Source organism: Tasmannia lanceolata, unplaced genomic scaffold, assembly GCF_043159265.1.
Source record: "Tasmannia lanceolata isolate RefF3 unplaced genomic scaffold, GAP_Taslan_0.1 ptg000006l, whole genome shotgun sequence".
NCBI lineage: Eukaryota > Viridiplantae > Streptophyta > Magnoliopsida > Canellales > Winteraceae > Tasmannia > Tasmannia lanceolata.
Genome location: NW_027518683.1, coordinates 33,496,285 through 33,516,458, shown reverse-complemented (window position 1 = coordinate 33,516,458; position 20,174 = coordinate 33,496,285). Strand labels below are relative to the sequence as shown.

The window sequence follows — 20,174 nt, the reverse complement described above, 5'->3', positions numbered from 1 at the left end:
ACGTTACAAAGTATTGAGTTCGGCTGAATTTTCGGATGAGCTCTATATTGGACGTTCTCCAACCGTCGCTTTGTGAGGAGATCGGCACTTCATATGGACGATCTCTTTTCGGACAAACTACAACTTAGGATTTTTGAGAATCCTTTAAACGTTGCAAAGTATTGAGTTCGGCTGAATTTTCGGACGAGCTCTATATTGGACGTCCTCCAACTGTCTTTTTGTGAAGAGTATCGAGTTTTTTGAGGGCATTAATGGTGATGGGCGTTAAGTTGTGGCGGTGACACGTGAACGGTGCCCATATGTGGAATCGAAAGGACGCGTTTATGGCCTCGATCTATGTTTCACGGTTATATAAAGGCTTGGGTAAATCCTCATTTCTCACCTATCGCCCATTTCTATATCAGATTTTCACTTGGAGGAGCCGCCTTGGAGTTTGGCTTTCTTTCTGTTTTTCAGGATCAAATCCCTTTCTCTTCTTTTTGAGTAGGTATTCTTTGCTTTAGATCGTTACCGCGCTTGTTTTTGTTAGAATTTTTTTCCTTTTTAGTAATGTCCGTTGACCCAGAGTCCGCTCCGCCCTCCAAGGGGCAGATTACCGAGGAGGTTAGGGCCGGTCCTTCAGACTTGGCTGTAGTGCGACGAACGAGAAGGTCCCAATATGATAAGGACCCAATATGATAAGGACCGAGGCTATAGTAAGTGCCCCCGAGTCGAAAAGGGTTGTAGCCGAGGAGGAGCACAATACTTTAAAGTTGAGTGACCTCGATTCTATTAGGGAGGAATACTTTATTCCTCCAGAGTTTCAGTTGAGGTTGCCCCGGTCTGGTCAGCGGGCATGCACTTGTCTGTGTATATGTAGAGACCATGCAGGGCGGTTTTAGATTCCCCGTCCACCCCTTTATCGCCGAGGTCTTGTTTTATTATAGTCTTGCCCCGACCCAAGTGGTGCCGAACTCCTGGCGAGTGCTCATAGGTTTCATTTTTATTATGAAACAGAGAGGTCAGGAGCCCACCAGTACTTTGTTCCGCCGGTGCGTTTCTTTGAAGCGGCATAAAGGGCATGGTTGGATGTATTTCAGTCAGAGGATCGGCGTGGGACTGATTTGTGGGACGCCCTTCTCCATACATGGATAGAAGAACAAGTACTTCTTCGTCCGTTCTTGGACGAACTGGACTTTTAGCACGAGGTGGAGGAACATGTACATAGACGAGATCAATATCCCCCTCAGTTAAAGATTTCTTACGCCCTGCCTATATTGCAAGAAAAACAATTTTTTTTTTCCGTTTCCACAATTTAGAGCAGAATAATATGGTTACGGCATATTTAGGGAAATGATAAATGCGCCCCATTTTCTTTACATGGGACATCCAACTCCAGTGTACGTGGCAATTAGGGCAGTTGAGTCCTTCCCACAAGAAGTAAATCAGCCCCTCTGCAGTATAGATACACCGGAGGTGGATGTCCCAAGTAAAAAAGGGGCGGATATAACACTTCCCATTATATAAACATAAGACTGGCCATGTTTGGCTTATCATGAATCTGTTTTCTCCATGGAATATAACTTCATCAAGTGGTGGCAGAAGGCTAGGAAGGGTGGGAGATGAAGCAACTTGAGATGGTAGACTGATGAGAGGATTAAGTAGCTAAAAAGTACAGAAAAAAATAAATTATATCTTGATTTGAGCTTTTCTTTTCTTTTTCCTACAGCCTTTTCTCACCCTCTCCCCATGCTCTCTCGTCTATCCTCTCCACACCCTACCTGGCCCCCTCTAGCCACCTGATAACCTAAAATTCAATGGAAAACATCGGATCTCTTTCCAAAACAGGTGATTTTGTGCAGAAAATTTTCTCGGGTTAGGTTTTGGAACACTTCAGCTAGTGCTATATTTTATATCGATTTTATTCACTGGAAAATTTGTGGTGTTTTGCACCAAACAAAAACACCCAACTCGGAAATACTCAACCAAATTTTGGAGTACCAAGTGATAAATAATTTATTTATTTTTAATTTCCTGGTTTGATTAACCTTATTTCCTTAGAAATTTGTTTCCTAGGAGAATTCTTATGCTTCCACGATTTACAAGGGAAATCATAAGGGTATGACTTATTTAGAGGGATGTAATTATAAATTGACAGTGCTGTATATAAAAATTGGAACTGCGGAGGTTGAAGTTACTATTTTCATGTCTAATTAAACAATGGAAAACAAGACATCCTTTTCCAAACGTTTCTAGAAAATTCCTGGAATCCAAATGTGGAAGAAATTAGCTTTACATTCTCCACATCTGTAAGTAACAGAAACATAGCATGAACCCAAGCCCACGTACAAGTAGATGAAGCAATATAAGATCAGATGTCCTACTGATGTAGGCTGGGAGAAGAAATTAGAAGAAGAAGAAAGAAGAAGAAGAGTTAGTAGAAAAGGGAGAGAAGAACAGGGGAGGAGAAGTAGACGAATAATAGAGGCGAGAAAGCAAATTGTTATTATCATTATGCCAAGTTATATCATTATGCCAACAAAATAATGAAAAAACAGTTAAATCTCACCCAACCAAAAGGATGCTAACAAAATTGTTATCTCTGACAGTAGTCCCATGTCCCTATTGTGCTTTCAGCCCACTGTATATCAACAGATCTAAGAGGAGAGAAAACCATTTATCACAAAGATCATAACTCTCTGTGGACAAGGTCTGATTGAAGAACATCTGCAATTAGAACCAAGAACCAATCCTTCTGGAGAAAGTCACTAAAGCTGCTCAATGTTTTTGAAGGTACAATATTCAGATTCTCTCCTGAATGGAAACTCCATCAAATTTGACTACCTGCAGCACATGTCAGACAACTTGCTGTAAGCCAGGGATCCATGTTGGATCATCAAAAGAAGAAAAGAAAAAAAATACTTTCAATAACAAAAAAATGTAATCATGTTTTCATTTCATTAAACAGAATATGGTACAATGCTAATTTTCAACAACAAAAAAAAAGAATATGGTACAATGCTTACTGCTAAAAGTCACCATCAGTATCCATAAAATTTGTTGTTTTAAAAACTGTTATTGGACTCTTGGGCAACATTCAGTTAAATTGCAAATATATTTAATTTTAACTCCTGTGCTGCTTTGGTTGTTCAAATATGTAATTTGACAAAAGTTGTAAATTCCAATTTTCTCTGAAATTTAGGCATCGAAAGTTTGGGTTTGTATCATGTGACTAAATCTAGAGTTATAGTCTTGAATCACCCATTTGATGACTTTGCTCATTTACTTTGGGTCAAGTTTGACCCGAATAAGGGTTTCTCAAATTTTCTCTAGAATGGCAGACACAATTTCATAGCAAAACAAAGATAAAATATATTAGGGCTCAATAAGAGTACCTGTCTTTTCTGTTCCTTCCATTAATTGGGAATGAAAAATGACCCTTCACAGATGCCATACTCATTCTAGACAATAGTATAAGATTATTGAACATAAAAACAGGCACATAATTAAAACTTATTTAACTCTCCTCGCGAGTACTAAAGTTCGAATAAGAATTTAACGTGAAGAATTTTCAACCAATGTTTACCTCAAACTGTCAAAACATTCATATTTATGAGAAACAAATCTTTCTATTAGAATTGAATGGAGTATTAGAAGCTGGGTTTGAAATATCAAGTCACTTTGACCAGTGTAATCTTTAAAATTCAAATAAGCTGGGAATGAAATGTCTCCATTCTCCTGCTTGAGGGTGTCAGATCAGATCAGATTAGTACCTAGGAAAATCAGTGGATTTGTTGGCCCTCAAAAAATCCACGAACTTGATGAACCAACAGACGCCTGAAAAATGAATCAAATCAACCCAGAAAATCAGCGTTTGAACCTCTCAAAATGGAAGTTAATTTGCTGTTCATCATGCTGAAAAAGAAACAGGTATTCATGTTTAAGAGGTGTGTTAAATCAACCAAAAAGATGCAATGTAGACGCAAGTTCGAGTTCATTGGAGTTGCCTGATGCACTTAGTTTACGGGTGATTGTGTGCATCCATAGGGATTAGCTCCGCCCTAAAATGGGGTGGGGATACCCTATGTCATAAAAAAATGCTGTTTTCATGCTGAAAAAAGGCAATAAAAAGCCTCACGCAAATAACAAGAGAAGTGATAAGAATCTAAACCATCCCGTGAAAATTCAAAGGAGACCCCAAGGAATGAATTCCAAAGCCCAAATTCTGCTTTGGCATGAGGATGATGTGGGACTCACGTGACAGATTCCCTAGTTATGGGACATTCAAGTCCTTTTCACTAGTGATGGGGGTATTTGGCTGTTTACTTTTTAATTCACTTAAACTCAGTGAATCAAGAGGACTTGTCTTGGTTATAGAAGTTTAATAGTATTACTAGTCCTTTTTGTTAGTTCCTTCATTCTAGCTAGATTCCTCATAGGGGTAAGAAGCTCCCACGCAAGGTACGCTCTCTAGGTAAGGCCTTTGGCCCCTTTTGGAGATAATGATGAATAAAATTTAGACTGCTGCCGCCACCGAGTGTCTTGGAGTGTGATGCTTCAGCCCTCGGAGTGATTCCTAGGAACTCTAGAGTGATTTTAGATTCTTTCCTTCCCTCTCTTCATTATTACTACTTTAATTCAGTTTCTTGAGTTCTTTGTTCCTGTAATTTGTTTGCTGATCAAGAAACAAACTGATCACCACTATCATCCCAGCTGGCCACCAACATCATCCAAACCATTTTTTCAATCCAATTCCCAAGCCTATGCATAGCCAAACAACGCTAAACCTGGTCCTTTCTTGATCTTTCCATGTAAATCCAAGCAAACCTCCCAAAACTTATAGGAATCACCCAACCAATTGGCCACCCTAAACCAGTCCCATATCAATCCCATCCCAATCGGCCACCATAAAACCAGTCCCTTATCAGTCCCATCCCAATCGGCCACCATGATTTGCTTTGATTTACTTGTTGCTTTTATTAGCTCTTTCTTTTAGTGTGCGTTCACTTGTTTCCTCGCTGAAGGAAAAGAAAAGAAAAGAATCTGACAGGCAAAAAGGAAAAGAAACTGTGCTAGAAAAGGAATCATGTGGCCGTTCAGTTGCCCAGGAAACCCTGAGAAACCGAGAGAATTGGAATCCTGCGACTGTTCATTTGCCAAGTAAACTGTGCTGGAAGAGCTAAACAGAAATCTCATAAATTCAATCCAATCCTAACCTGGAACCACATTTCATAGTCTAACATAATTATAGGCCTAAAAAATGAAAAACATAGCAACAAACACCACAATAAAAGCTAACATAAAGAGAAAGTGGATAGTGTAATTTGAGGCCTGGGGATCCTCAGGAATGTAGATCTCTTCTTTCCTATCTTCACACCGGTCTTCAAAGTGCTTTTTAATGCGATCATCAAGTTGTGGAAGACGGCGCTCTGCACTATTGCGCTGTAAAAACGCATTAAGGGAAACTCCTGCCTCGTCCCTAGTGCTATATGAACAATAGCATGCTTCACTAAACCAGTTAACTTGAAGATGACAGTGTTGCCAACTGTCATATACGCCTACCTGTCTTCCCTTGAAAACCACATAAAACTTCATTTTGGCCATTAATCTGGACAAAAGCAATTAAATTCGAAAACAACACCAAAAACAGTATAAACAGACAACAAGACCGCAAGAACATAAACAGAATAAGACCCAACAGTCGCAAAAGACGGAACAAAAAGTACATCCCATAAACATAGTAATAAAAAGTCAACCACATCAACCCCCCATCAACCACATCAACATAAGTAACTACATCAACATAAGTAACTACCACATCAACCAACATAATCCAAAATGGCAACAACATAAACTGCCAAATACCCCAAAAACATAGGATAAACAAGTCCAACAAAAATAAACATATAAAAAAGAAGTCCACGCAAATAAAGCCGCATCAAAGTATCCAAGTCATACTACAAGCAATCAAAATGATCATCATATAAACCCCCCAAAAAGACCCCCAACAAAAAGCCCAAAACTATACGAAACTACTCCAACTGCGCGTCTGCGCCACAATTTGTCCCATCATCTCCAGTCGATCATCCTCACAGAGGGAAAGGAAGACTTCAGAATCCTCGTGACTTTTGTGAAGGTAGGCATAGGCCTTAATCCGCTCCTTGCTGGTGACGGAGACTTTCAAGTCAATAAGGTTGTGCACCTCAGCAGTCAACGTGATGGCCTCAGCAACCATCCTAATACTGGACGACAACTCACTGATATCTGATGAAAGCTGGGCACCACTAGCTCGCCTCTTCCTCTTTCCGCTACTACCTGGAGTTCGGACTTTCAGTGGCGATGAGTCACTGAAGCCCATGCTAGTGTCTCTGAATGGAGATGAATGACATGATCTGGAAGCACGAGGAGCAGGGGGAGGAGTAGGAGCAGGGGTGAAACCGTCGAACATATCATCGAGCCCTACTGCCTGGCTCGACGGGAAAGTACCCTCCACATCCTGTGTCTCCTAGGAAGGGGCATCTCTGTCCCTAGCGAACTCCCCAGTCGTATAATCTTCGTCGAACACTACTTTCCACTCCTCGTATAGCTCGGAACGGTTATTAAATAAATGCAGATGTTCACGATTGCTCTAAAAAACCGAGGCATTGCAACGATTGTGAGCAAATCGTAATAAAAAAATGAAGGAATTGTGAGGATTATAAATTACTACCAAGTAATCATTCTTCACTTGCTCTTCAACAGAAATTTTTTTCAGTTGTGAATCCCATCCTAAACCGTTCAAATTGACGATACTGTTCAGAGTCCTATAGTTAGCTTTCATCGTCTTCATACGGTTCTGACATGGTCTTTTTGTGATCTGCCTTTTAAGGACGTTGCTAAGCTCCTGCGCCACGGCATTGTAGGCAACCTCTTTGAACCTGTTAGGGGCCTTGTTGCCCTCGGCAACCTGATTCAGTAGGGCTACTATGAGAAGCCTATCCATCTCATCACACCAGAAGCTATTTTTCTTCTTATCTACTGAAGTTAAGGCCATCGTATCTACAACTAGGGCTGCAAATGAACCGACCCGGCTCTCGAACATGTTTGGGTTCGGCTCGTTAAAAGCTGGGCTCGGGCTCGTTCGTTTACTAAACGAACCAAACCCGAGCCCAAAAATTAGGCTCGCCAAATAAATGAGTCGAACTTGAGCTTTGTATAGTTCGGCTCGGAAAAGCTCGCGAGCTTTTTAGGCTCGGTTCATAAACGAGCCGAGCCGAGCTTTAAAGCTTGGATTTTGTTTGCTTTTTATATATAAAATAAAAGAACGTGGGTTGTTTATCACAAATGAAAGTTTGGCCGAGTGGTTAAGGCGTTGGATTTAGAGGGGGCTTGGGTTCAAATCCCACATATGTATGTTTTTATCATTCTTGAGACGAGCCGAGCCGAGCCGAGCTTTTCCGAAAACTAAACGAGCCGAGCCGAACACGAGCCTTCATAAAAACTAAACGAGCCGAGCCCGAACACCCCAAAGCTCGGCTCGGCTCGGCTCATTTGCAGCCCTATCTACAACATTGAGGATTTGTTGAACTTGTGAAACATGGTAGAGAAACAGTCGAAATATCGAGTCATACCAACATATCATCAACAAGGGTATGAAGAAACATAGTAGCGAAAGTGAAGTTAAAGAAATGCTAATATAACCCAACAACATATCATCAAACATAGTTGCAAAAGACAAATAACAGAGTGGCGAAATTAATACAACCCAACAATAGATCATCAAACATAGTAGCGAAACAAAATAACAACATATCATCCTCACGACGGCAGCGGGGTGCCTGGAAATCATTTCACATATGATTCATAATTCCTGTTCGAAGTTCATTGCCCATCTCACATCTTCAGCCCTAGAAATAGCAGGCAAAGGAAGTGGTGGCTCAACCTCCTCTGCTGCAGTGACCTCCAACTCATTGTCAACTATGTTGCATGGATTCTTTGCCCCCCTATGCCGAATCCGTGTCGACACGTCTCCGCATCCGAATCAGACATGGATTCACGTGGGACACACCTAGATTTTGAAATGCGAATCCTGTATATTTTCCCTTTAAATGTATTTTCTTAACTTTTTTTATACGAAAGCACAACCCGTAAACTTTTAATAAAAACCCTAGGGCCTCGACCCTCGAACATCGACCCCCTTCCTCCTTGAACTCTCTTAATACAAAACTCGCCTCAACTTTCTACCCTCAAATTTTTCATGAATATATATATATATATATAGAGAGAGAGAGAGAGAGAGGAAAATGATTGTGAGCTTGAAGCTCATATAGCTTATATGAGCTTGAGGGCCCAAACACATGGGTCCCACATTTTTTGTGGTGATCCAAGCCATTCATTTGCAAGGCCCCATCATAGATAGGGTGTGTACCAAAAATCAGCTCCATTGGATCATCCTAACCCGTCCAAAAGCAGAGGGCAAAAATGGGCAAATTTGTGGCAAACAGTGTCTGTCCATTTTGCCCTCCACTTTTGGATGGGTTAGGATGATCCTATGGAGCTGATTTTTTGTACACATGCTATCTATGTAAGGACCTTTCAAATGAATGCTTTAGATCATCCTAACAATGTGGGCCCACATGTGTTTGGGCCCTCAAGCTCATATAAGCAATATGAGCTTCAAGCTCACAATCATTTTCCTCATTTATATATATATATATATAGAGAGAGGAAACTGTTGGTGAGCTTAAGCTCACCAAACTTATGGTGAGCTAGCTTGCCCAATCACATGGGGGCCCACTTTGTTAGGATGATCCAAACCATTCATTTGAAAGTCCCTTACATAGATGGGGAATGTACCAAAAATCAGCTCCATAGGGTCTGTCCATTTTTGTCCTCCACAAATGGAGGGGTTAGGATGATCTTATGGAGCTGATTTTTGGTACACACCCTATCTATGATAAGGCCTTGCAAATGAATGGTTTGGATCACTCCCCAAAATGTGGGACCCATGTGATTGGGCAAGCTAGCTCACCATAAGTTTGGTGAGCTTAAGCTCACCAACAGGCCTCATATATATGTATATATATGAGGAAAAGGATTGTACGCTCGACCGTACCTAAAGTTAGGTACGGTAGAGTGCCAAATCACATGGGTCCCCCATTTTTGGTGGGCATCTAAACCATTCATTTGCAAGGCCCCATCATAGATAGGGTGCATACCAAAAAACAGCTCCATAGGATCATCCTAACCCATCCATTTGTGGAGGCCAAAATGGACAGACAGTGTTTGTCCACAAATCTGCCCATTTTGGCCTCCAGTTTTGGAGGGGTTAGGATGATTCAATGGTGCTGATTTTTGGTATGCACCCTATCTATGATGGGGCCTTGCAAATGAATGGTTTAGATGCCCACCAAAAATGGGGGACCCATGTGATTTGGCACTCTACCGTACCTAACTTTAGGTACGGTCGAGCGTACAATCCTTTTCCTCTATATATATATATATATATATATATATATATAAATTTTAAATTTTGAAAATTTTATTTTATTTAAAAATTACCGAATCTGAATCCTACTTTTGGGGGTTTGCCGAATCGGACACCTCGAATCCGTGTCGGATCCCGGCACACGAATCCGAATCCATGCAACACTGATTGTCAACAATCGGAATGTATGTATCATTTGGCATCTCCCTCCTTATGCGGTTGTCGACGCAGCAACAGGCTAAGACTGTCCACCTGTCGTTCCGAATGGGTACATGAGTGGTGAATTTATTATGTTGAATCGTTTCTTCAAGACACCAAAAGTTCACTCGATTACATTCTTTGCTGATGAATGCCTTCGATTATACAACTCCTCTGGAGATTGAGGTCTGCACCCTCTAATGTCGTTCAGGTGGTAAACAAACTCACAACTACCTGGTAAACACGGAATCTCATTCAGCTTTGATAAAGCAGATGCTAAGACCCTAGAGTCTGATGCCGACCCTTCCCACCCAGCTAACACGTAAGTAAACTTCAGGTCGAAGTCACATGCGGCTAGCACATTTTGAGATGGCAATCCCTTACGACAAATAAATCTGGGTTTCAAATTGAGAGATATTGTTGCTTGAATGTGTGTTCCGTCAATTGCACCAATACAATCCTACAATATAGACATTCCAAATGTCAACCGTTAGTGATAACATATGAGTCACTTGCTAACAACTTCCAGACCCACTACACAGGTATACGGTACCTTAAAGTACGGCATAAAATTCGGATTTTCAGCAATGGCACGTGGTGTGTCCCTTGACGGACATAATATGAACAAGTCTTACAATTTGAGCACAGCATCCAAAACCTTGTTAAAATACTTCGAAACAGTCGCCCTTGACCGTCTAATGAATGCCCTAATACTACGGTTCCTTTCGTTGTGGGCAATTACATGTAAGAAAATCGCAACTTGTTCCTCGACACAACATGGTATTGTGTCTTCAAGAAGGGCCGTGTTTCTAAATATGCCCACGAAGCTGCGGAAGCAGCAAACATCCATATGCAGAAGTACAATACAATGATTCTCTGCCCGCGTAACACGTGTACAAATTTCCTACGAGTTAGGTACCCACTTTCATAAGGGCTCTTGTCATATTTTCTTCAAGGTAAAGTCTCACCCTAACTGTCAATGCAACTACCGCAGACATTACTAGAGCTGCAACTCGAATAATCAGCATTCTCCTATTTGCTGGTTCTCGAGGCATGATGGTAGCCCTACCACATAATAAAAAAACCACATAATTCTAGATAAGCACCCAACCACCAAAAACATTAAAACCGCCAACAACCTATGTGGGGGGAGCACTCAACCATTTCATCAACACCCATGTCCAAAACTACATTGCATCAACAACCCAAAATCCGAAAAACAAATATCATCAACACCCACAACTCCAACCACATTGCATTAACGCCCCAAAATCCGAAACACATCTCCAAAACTAAATTGCATCAACACCCCCAAAAACGAAACACAAATATCATCAACACCCACCACATTACATCAACAGCACAAAATCTGAAACCCATGTCCACAAATAAAAGCTAATTACCCATTAATAAGTTAGCAATTTTACAAAATGACGAAAAAAAAGGATGGGATATGAAAGTCGGAACCATTTGCTATCACCCATTACTGGAGAAAAAAAAAAGCTAATTAACACATTGCATCAAGGCCACAAAATCCGAAACCAAACCATATAAAATCCGAAGCCTTTTCTATTGTTTGTAGGAAAAAATGAAAATGAAAAAAAAACGCTAGGAGATGAAAATTCGAACTCTTTGCCTTGTAGAAACCGTAAAATCCAAACCCTTTGCCTTGTAGAAACCAAACCAAGGGAGATGAAAAAATGCTGACAATGAAATCCCAAAGAAACATGAAACCCCCAAAAAACCAAACCCTTTGATAGTGATACTGTTTTCTTAAAGACCCAACGAAAACATGAAACCATGTGCTATTGTTACTATTTCTTCATAAACTGATGAAAAAATAGAGTGTGAGATGGAAATTACGGTAAAAATAAACCCTAATTTGCACAAATCTGAGGAGCAAAATAACCCAAAATGCAACAAAAATTGGAAGACCCAACCCTAAATTGCACAGATGCAAAAAAAAACTAGGGTTTTGGATTAAATTGGAACCCTAAATTGCACAAGTCTGAGGAGATGAGACATTACACAAATCTGAGCCCTAAATTGCATAAATCTGAGCCCAACTGCCAATAAAAAAACAAAAATATAGATAGAGATAGGGTATGGACAGAGAGAGAGGGAGGGGAGGGAGAGAGGGTTACCTTACTGGGAAATCCCTCTTTTCCGTTCACGGAGCTAGCCGAAGACGAGACATATGTGGATCTAAAACCCAAAAAAATGGAAAAATTAGATAACAAAGAGAGAGAGAGAGAGAGAGAGAGAGAGAGAGAGAGAGAGGGAAGGAGAGAGGGAGGGAGAGGTCGGAAATGAAGTCGCATGAATTAGGTCGGAAATGAAGTCTCGCGTTAGCGAGAAAACACTAAATTCCACGTATTTTTTGGACTTTTCCACGTAGATAAATCGGGTTTTGAGAGAGAGCAAGTGAACACCCTATTTGTAGGTTTCTCAGGAAAAAAAAGCGGGCCTTTCTTTTCTCACCGCGAGATAGCAAGTGAACACACCCTTAGGCAAGTATGAATTACTGTGATCAATTGTTGACCTTTATTCCATTTAGATTCTCTCCTAATTATAAAGGAGTGGACGATTCATTTGTAAGGAGACTTTTATTAATTTTATGAAATAATACAGAGAAGGGAGAAAAGTCCAAGGTTTTCCTTTTATCTTCTTTTCCAATTTCCAAGCTGCGCTAGTAGGTGAGATTGTCGTTCAAACCTGGTAAAACACCCACACACACATAGTAAGGCTACATCACTTGTCTAGATTCTCGCTCTTTACAGGCTTCCTTCTAGCGTTCCGCCGATATGCTACCACTGCAAACAACCTCATGAATCAGTTGCACACCCCCCCCATATGTTGAAAGGAGGTTCTCCCAACTCATGTTGCTCCCCTTCCATCCATATACACATAGATTCGGCGGAAGGGCTATGGTCCCTCTCGCACATTGGATCATCTCTTGGTCACGACTCTCCTCAATCTAATACAAGCATTCGGTCTCACAATCATCGTAGTCATATATCTGAGGAATGAATGGCAGCTCCAAAGGTATGAAAATAAGCACAAGTTGGCTAGTTAGCAGCCACAGGTATCAATAGGATTGTATCAAGATGGAAAAATAAAATCTATCAAGAAACTGCAGAGGATTAGCACATATTGTGAGCGAGGCTCAATACTCAATGAAGTGTTCAAGATATAACTATAGCTTAAACAGTCCCAAAACTAAGTAGAACTGCTCTTTGGTTGCTCGGTTTGTAGCAGAAAGAATTCTAAGATGGACAGAACTGACGTAAGCAATAATTCTGAAACAGCTTTCTGTGAATGTAAAGTAAACAAAACAGTTGGAAAGAGCAGAGCCAAGTCTCTTGTTGTGTAGAACAAAAGGTATCAACTTAGAGAAAATATGCAACGGAAATAGTGTCCAAAAAATGCAACTCCAGATCAGAACTGACGGTTTATAAGCTAAACTTCTGGATCTTGACTTGATATAAAATAAAATAAAATATATATATATATATATATATATATATATATATATATATATATATATATAAAAATTAAGAAAAAATTTAAAAAAAATATCATAAAAATATCGTGATATTACTATTAAAAAAAATACATAGTAATATTATTGTGGAAAGTGAAAATTTTGCTATATTTTTTAAATTCTCGGGATTATTTCGGGATTTTGTCATTTTACCAAAATATCGTGATAAAATCGCTATATTTTGAAAATATTGGAGATATTTGTGAAATAGACTGCAGGATCTTCGATACAAACAAGGATAGGATCAAAACAGGATCTGAATTATAAAAAGAAGAAACAGATCTGAAATGAAGCACTCCAGGACTGCGGAGGAACGTTCGTTTTCGCATGGCTTGGGTCTGATACCAAGTTTGATGTACTGTGGCGAGCGGCAGAAGCAAGATCAAATCCTAATTGATGCTCGGACTGACAGACAGTGCAGTAATGGAGTGTTTTACTGGTTACTTAGACACAATCCTTCAAGTTTGTGACTTTGCTGTGAACACGATGGTATTCAGGACGCAATGCCTATCAGTTCTCGCTGCATCTTATGATATTAAAGGTCAGCTCGAAATATAGCAGATCTGGAACAGTTCTACAGGTCACTTTGTTTTCTATATGGAGTATTGCAGGCTGGACGAATCGTTCAGTCTAAGGAATGTTTTCTCTTGTTCTGATATAGAACGGGATTCAGAGAAGTAACTGTGACTGGTTTCACAGTCAACTTTGATATCAAGAACTGAGCTATTTATGGTGACAGACCATGTTACATGGATTCTTCTATATGGGCAAAAAATCCATGTCAGACACGTCTCGGATTCCAATACTTCAGGATTCTTTGAGACACTTCTAGATCTCTTTTATTTGTTTTTTTCTGAATACTACAACCACAACTCTACAATTAACACAAGTTTTAAGTTTTAACCATCTAAGTTTCTTAAATGGAAATAAAACATTATATCTACTTTTGCCAATTAAAATTTTCAATATATTACTTGCTATAATCATATTATTATGTAAAAAAAATTAAAATTTGAAAATTAATTAAAATATTTTGGCGAATCCACGAATCGTTCCTTTTGTGGTTTGCCGAATCCGACACTCGATACCCGTGTCCGATTCCGACACTCGTATCCGTACTGATGCAACATAGCTAACAGATGTGGTCAGGATTCCAACAAAAAGGAAGAAGCTTGAAGCTTCCTAATGATTTTCAACTCTGTATTATCTAAGTTGAACTGACTGCTTATGATGTAGTTCTCGAAATTTCATATCTAATTTGTGTGTCTGGAACTACATAACATGTTTTCTGCTGCAACAGCTATTGCGAGATTGACAGAACATCAGTGGTAGATTTGATAAAAAAAAAGTGGAATAGCAATTAGATCTAGCGTTCTTGACGAAGGAAAAGTATGAATTGGTTGACAAAAACAAATCTACAGGTAGAAAATTTCAGGAACGAACAAAAAATTCCAGAGTGTAATTCATGGGACAGAATGATTGCATTCAAAAAGAAAATAAAAGATAGAGGTGAAAATCTCATACATCGAAGGGAACTTTTAGCCACTCATCAATGGAGGGAATACACTCCTCTCCAAAGAGCTCTGTTGCTCAGCAAGACTCCTCAAAGACAACTCCCAAATATCACAAAACAAGGTGGTCTAGTTTTCCACCCTGAGGTCCTATTTTGAGGCCTCATCCGCTGGCTGCCAACCCAATGATATCTGTAATGCCAGCTGTAACCAGCTCATAGATGATGATGTTGCAATGTGAGAGTTTCTGACATGATGATGTGAAAGCTGGATGCCACTGCTTGCTGATGTGGCACATCCATGTCTCACTTACACACATTACAACCACTCACAATCACATCACCTTTCAAACCTACGCACCACACGCACTCATGTACACTTGTCACAGTACACGTGACAAATATAAAATGCAGCCATGTATGTCCCTCAACGTCCACTAGTGGAGAATTTCCTTGCCGAGTCAAGGTGATTTGCTCTGTCTTCTAACCAGTAAAGGCATTCTTGGATTCAAATTTCTTGAGAGTCGTTGCTCCCCTCGCTTTATTCCACAAAGAACTATCTACTCCAATCTACGCCCAAATTACCTTGGCCGTGATCCGCACCCACAAAAGTCGTTTATATATTTCGTCCAAACAGATAAACTCCCAAAATTGTAAATTTTATTTTCACCAGTATAGAAACTTAAGAAAAATTGTAATTTTAGGGTGTAGCCAACCAAGGCCTAAATGAGTATTTACTTAAATTTAGATAACTCGTCAGTTTATGAAATTCATGGTGAACCAATCTGTTGTATTGCCTAAGGCATAGTTGTCATTTTTGTACTTATCCTAGTTAATATAAATACGTAAGTGAGGGGGAGATTTTCCCAACTCATTTTTCTCCTCTCTATTCTCTCTCAACATGGTATCAGAGCCCTAGGGTTTCTGATCCCTAGGGAAACCTTTACCCTCCATCTTCTCCATCAACCCTAACCCTAACGCTAACCCTCCCCCTTCTCCCTCTCTCTAACCTAACCCTAACCCTAATTCTAAAACCCTAACCCTCCTTCCTTCAACCCCGCTACAGTACCGCTACAGTAACCTGCTACAGTACCTCCCTTCTCCTCTCTTTTACCCTCTTCGAACAACGAAACCAAGCAACCCTAGTTTCATTCTCTTCCCAATGATCTAAAATCCTTTGAAATTGTTCTCTACCTCTTTGCGGCTCCGACTCTAGTCCTTATATCTTCTTGTTTCCCTATGGCTCATATATCTCGCCCCCATCCCTTGTCCTTGTCTCGGAGCCGCACTCTTTTCTCTGGATCATCGGTCTAACTTCCTTTACCTTTATCCTCCTCTATCTTCGTTGTACTTCTTTTGATTTGCCGGTATCGTTGAGAGCTTCTCATACCTCTTGTCGTTATTCTATCTATTGTCATGGATTCCCCTGATGTTGCTGATCCTCCTCAGATCAGCCCTTCTCGTGCTGACACCCGCTCCGCTACGGCGTCGGCCTCTTCTTCGAGTTATACTCCTTCCTCATACTCTCCGTCTGTGGACCATTCTTTTCCTCAGATTACCTCGAAGCATCTTGAAGGCCCCAACTACTTGAGTTGGAGTCTCGCTGTTGAGACCTACCTCCTCGCTCGAGGCAAGGTATCCCTTATTGAGCAGAATCCCCCTTCTCCCTTAGATCCTACCTATGACCGTTGGAGGCAGGATGATGGCCTCATTCGCAGCCTTCTGTGGCAGAGTATGACCCCCCAAGTGTATAGACCACTGATGACCTTGCGTACCTCTAAGGCCATCTGGGATCATGCCGCTCTCATTTATTCTGGGGTTGATAACCTCACACGTCTCTCATCCATGTACTCTGAGTGGATACGTCCTCTCTCTCTCATCACTACACCCGGTTTATCTCACTCTGCCAGCAGCTTAACACCTATATGCCCCTGACCACTGATCTGGTTGTTCTTACTCGACAGCGTGACCAATTCCGTGCTGTTCACTTTCTCGAGTCTCTGGGGCCAGATTTTTACCCTTTCGTCAGCAGCTTCTTGGCTCCGGTTCACTTCCATCTATCAGCGAGATTTATTCAAGTGCTCAGCAGTGCTTACCCAGTGCTTCTTCTACTGTAGTTCCTCCCGACGGTTCCGCCCTTGCAGCTTATGACGGCGGGTTCTGTTCTGGTCGTGGTGGTAGCTCATCCGGGCGTGGTCGCGGCCGTGTCGATCATGGTGGTGGCAAACGTGACTTTGGTGGCGGCCGCGATGGTGGTTGCAGCCGTGGTATTGGTGGCTGACCCCGTTCTTACTGTACTCACTGCCGCCGAGAGGGACATTATATAGATACTTGTTACACACTACACCCAGAGCTTCGTCCATCTTGGTCGGCCCACCTTACTGCTGCAGATTCTATTGATGCTTCGCCAACACCGTCCATTCTTGGCAGCGCCTCCACCGCCCCACAGAGTGACACTATGACTATTTCCAGGGCCGATTACGATGAGTTGCAGCGTCTCCGTCTCAGCAGCCGCCCACCTACTGCCGGTTATGCTCAGCCAGGTAGTTCACCGGCCACTCTCCTTACTAGCTCAAGTTCTTGGATTATTGATTCAGGGACCTCGAGCCATCTAACTGGTAATGCCTCTTCCCTTAGTTCTTTTTCTCCATTTTCTCCTACAACTCATTCTGTTACTTTAGCTGATGGGACCTCTACACCCATCACTGGTATTGGTACTTTATCTCCACATTCTGGCTTTACATTATCCTCTGTTTTTTGTGTCCCCAAATCTCCTTTCAATTTAATTTATGTTAGTCAAATTACTAAGAATCTATACTGCTTTGTCTCATTCTTTCCTTTTCACTGTGTTTTTCAGGATCTCACGACTAGGAGGATGATTGGCTTGGGCCGTGAGGTGGATGGCCACTAACATCTCGACAGTGACTTGCCTCGTGTTGCCTTACACAGCTTTGTCGATTCATACCTGTGGCATTGTCGTCTCGGTCACCCCCCTCTCCAGAAGCTACGCCAGACATCTACTGTTTCTTCCACTATTCAGCCTTTTGATTGCGAGCCTTGTCAACTTGGGAAACACCATCGTGTGTCTTTCCCCTCTAGGGTCCTTAGTCGAGTATCGCGTCCTTTTGATTTAGTACATTCAGATGTATGGGGTCCCTCGCAGACTATGTCTCAGTTTGGCTATAGATATTTTATCATATTTGTGGATGATTTCTCTCGTGTTACTTCGTTGTTTTTATTAAAAGATCATTCTCATGTTTTTTAATGCATTCCGTACTTTTTATTCTGAGATTACTACACAATATCAGTCCACCCTTAAATGTTCACACACTGATAACGCACATGAGTATCTTTCTAATGAATTTAGCACATTTCTCTCGTCTCACGGTATCATTCATCAATCATCATGTGCACACACATCCCAGCAAAATGGTGTTGCTGAGCGGAAACTCCGTTACTTGACATCACGCGTTCCGTCCTCTTTCAGATGCATGTCCCTAAGTCTTATTGGAGAGATGCTGTTCTCACCGCTTGCTTCCTCGCAAATCGCCTTCCATCTGCTGTACTTGATGGCTCCTCCCCATACTCGATACTTCATCCTACGAGTGATCCATTTCCTCTTACCCCCGGGTCTTTGCTTGTGTCTGTTTTGTACACAACTTATCTCCTGATCTGGATAAGTTGGACCCTCAGGCTGAGCGCTGTCTTTCTGAGCTACTCCCGTACCCAAAAAGGCTATAGATGCTACAGCCCTAGGCTAAGACGCTTATTTATCTCGGTCGATGTCACCTTCTTTGAGTTCACCCCTTTCTTTCAGCCTCCTACTGTCCGGGATGGCCTCTCTGATTCTCCAGTTCCTCTCTCCCTCCCTGTCCTCCCTGATATGGTCCCTTCTACTCCACCTACTCTTCCTTCTCCTACTCCTCCACCTCCTACTCCTCCTCCTCTAGTCACACGAATCTATCAGAGTCACCAGCGAGATGTTGCTCCTGCCCTGCCGTCTGGGTTGCTGTCCTCGCAGCCGGAGATCCTGATCTTCTCTTCTCAGGTACCTCTTTTACCATCTTCTGATAAGTTAGTTGATTCTCCTATTGCATCTCGTACCCGCTCTCGTACAGCTGCTCATCCTATTTCTTCTGTGGTTTCCTATGACCATCTGACTCCTCTGTTTCGTAGCTTTGTCTCTTCCTTGTCTTCTGTCTCTTTACCCAAGTCTGTTTCTGATGCTCTTGCTCATCCAGGATGGCACCTGCTATGGAGTCTGAGATGGCTGCCCTTCGTTCCAATCACACCTGGGATTTTCCTCTTCCTTCTGGGGCACATACCGTTGGCTGTAGATGGGTGTTCACCATCAAATATTTACCAAACGGAACTGTTGAGAGGCTAAAGGCTCGCCTTGTCGCCAAAGGTTACACCCAGACCTTCGGCGTTGATTACATGGAGACCTTCTCCCCAGTTGCCAAGATTCCCTGTGTTCGTGTCTTCATTTCCCTCGCTGTCAACCAAGGCTGGCCCATCTATCAGCTTGATGTCAAGCATGCCTTCCTTCATGGTGACTTGCTTGAGGAGGTTTACATGGAGCAACCTCCAGGGTATGTTGCTCAGGGGGAGATGTCATCTTCAGTTTGCAGGCTACGCAAGTCCTTGTATGGGCTCAGGCAGTCTCCTAGAGCATGGTTTGGGCGCTTTAGTGACGCTGTCATGAGATTTGGCATGCAGCAATGTGCAGTTGATCATTCTGTCTTTAGTTGTCACTCTGATGCAGGACATGTTCTCCTTATAGTCTATGTGGATGATATTATTATTACAGGCAGTGATACGGTTGGTATACAGAAATTGAAGACCTTCTTACAGGCTGAATTCTCCACTAAAGACCTTAGTCGCCTACGGTATTTTCTAGGGATTGAGGTAGCTTATTCTGGCAGCAATCTATCTCTTTCTCAGCGGAAATATGTGCTTGATTTGTTAGAGACTGGATTTGTGGGGGCAAAGCCTGCTGGTGTTCCTATGGATCCAAACACCAAGCTGATTGCAGAAGAGGGAGACTTGATGGATGACCTAGCAGGTACCGTCGTCTGGTTGGAAAACTTATTTATCTCACTGTTACTCGCCCAGATATCTCTTATGCAGTTGAAGTAGTTAGCCAGTTTATGAGTGCCCCTCGTACTTCTCACTGGGTAGCGGTAGTTCAAATTCTTTGCTATTTGAAAGGTGCACCAGGGAAAGGTTTGATATTCAAAAAAAATGGGCATGTCAGAGTGGAAGGATTTAGTGATGCAGATTGGGCAGGATCTCCAGCAGATAGGAGATCAACCACGGGTTATAGTACCTTTGTTGGCGGCAATCTGGTATCGTGGAAAAGTAAGAAACAAGAGATAGTTTCAAAGTCTAGCGCCGAGGCAGAATACCGAGCTATGCCTCATATTAGTGGGGAGCTTCTTTGGTTACGGTCTCTCGTGTCAGAGATTGGTTTCTCC

The 20,174-nt window shown here is 41.7% G+C and overlaps 1 protein-coding gene across 3 annotated transcripts in view; it reads right to left on the bottom strand.

The window, feature by feature from the left end:
* Positions 1-2,463: 2,463 nt before the first annotated feature.
* EMB3144 (AAA-type ATPase family protein) overlaps positions 2,464-20,174 on the bottom strand; it is a 91,371-nt gene continuing 73,660 nt past the window's right edge. Inside the window, exons 17-19 of one of the 3 annotated variants that reach the window (XR_013251599.1) lie at positions 11,788-11,848; positions 3,753-3,816; positions 2,464-2,823 (exon numbers count right to left, since the gene is read on the bottom strand). The gene's annotated coding sequence lies outside the window, so the exon portion shown is untranslated. The remainder of the gene's footprint in view (positions 2,824-3,752; positions 3,817-11,787; positions 11,849-20,174) is intronic. The other 2 variants (XR_013251598.1, XM_077383071.1) reach the window with 2 other exon arrangements.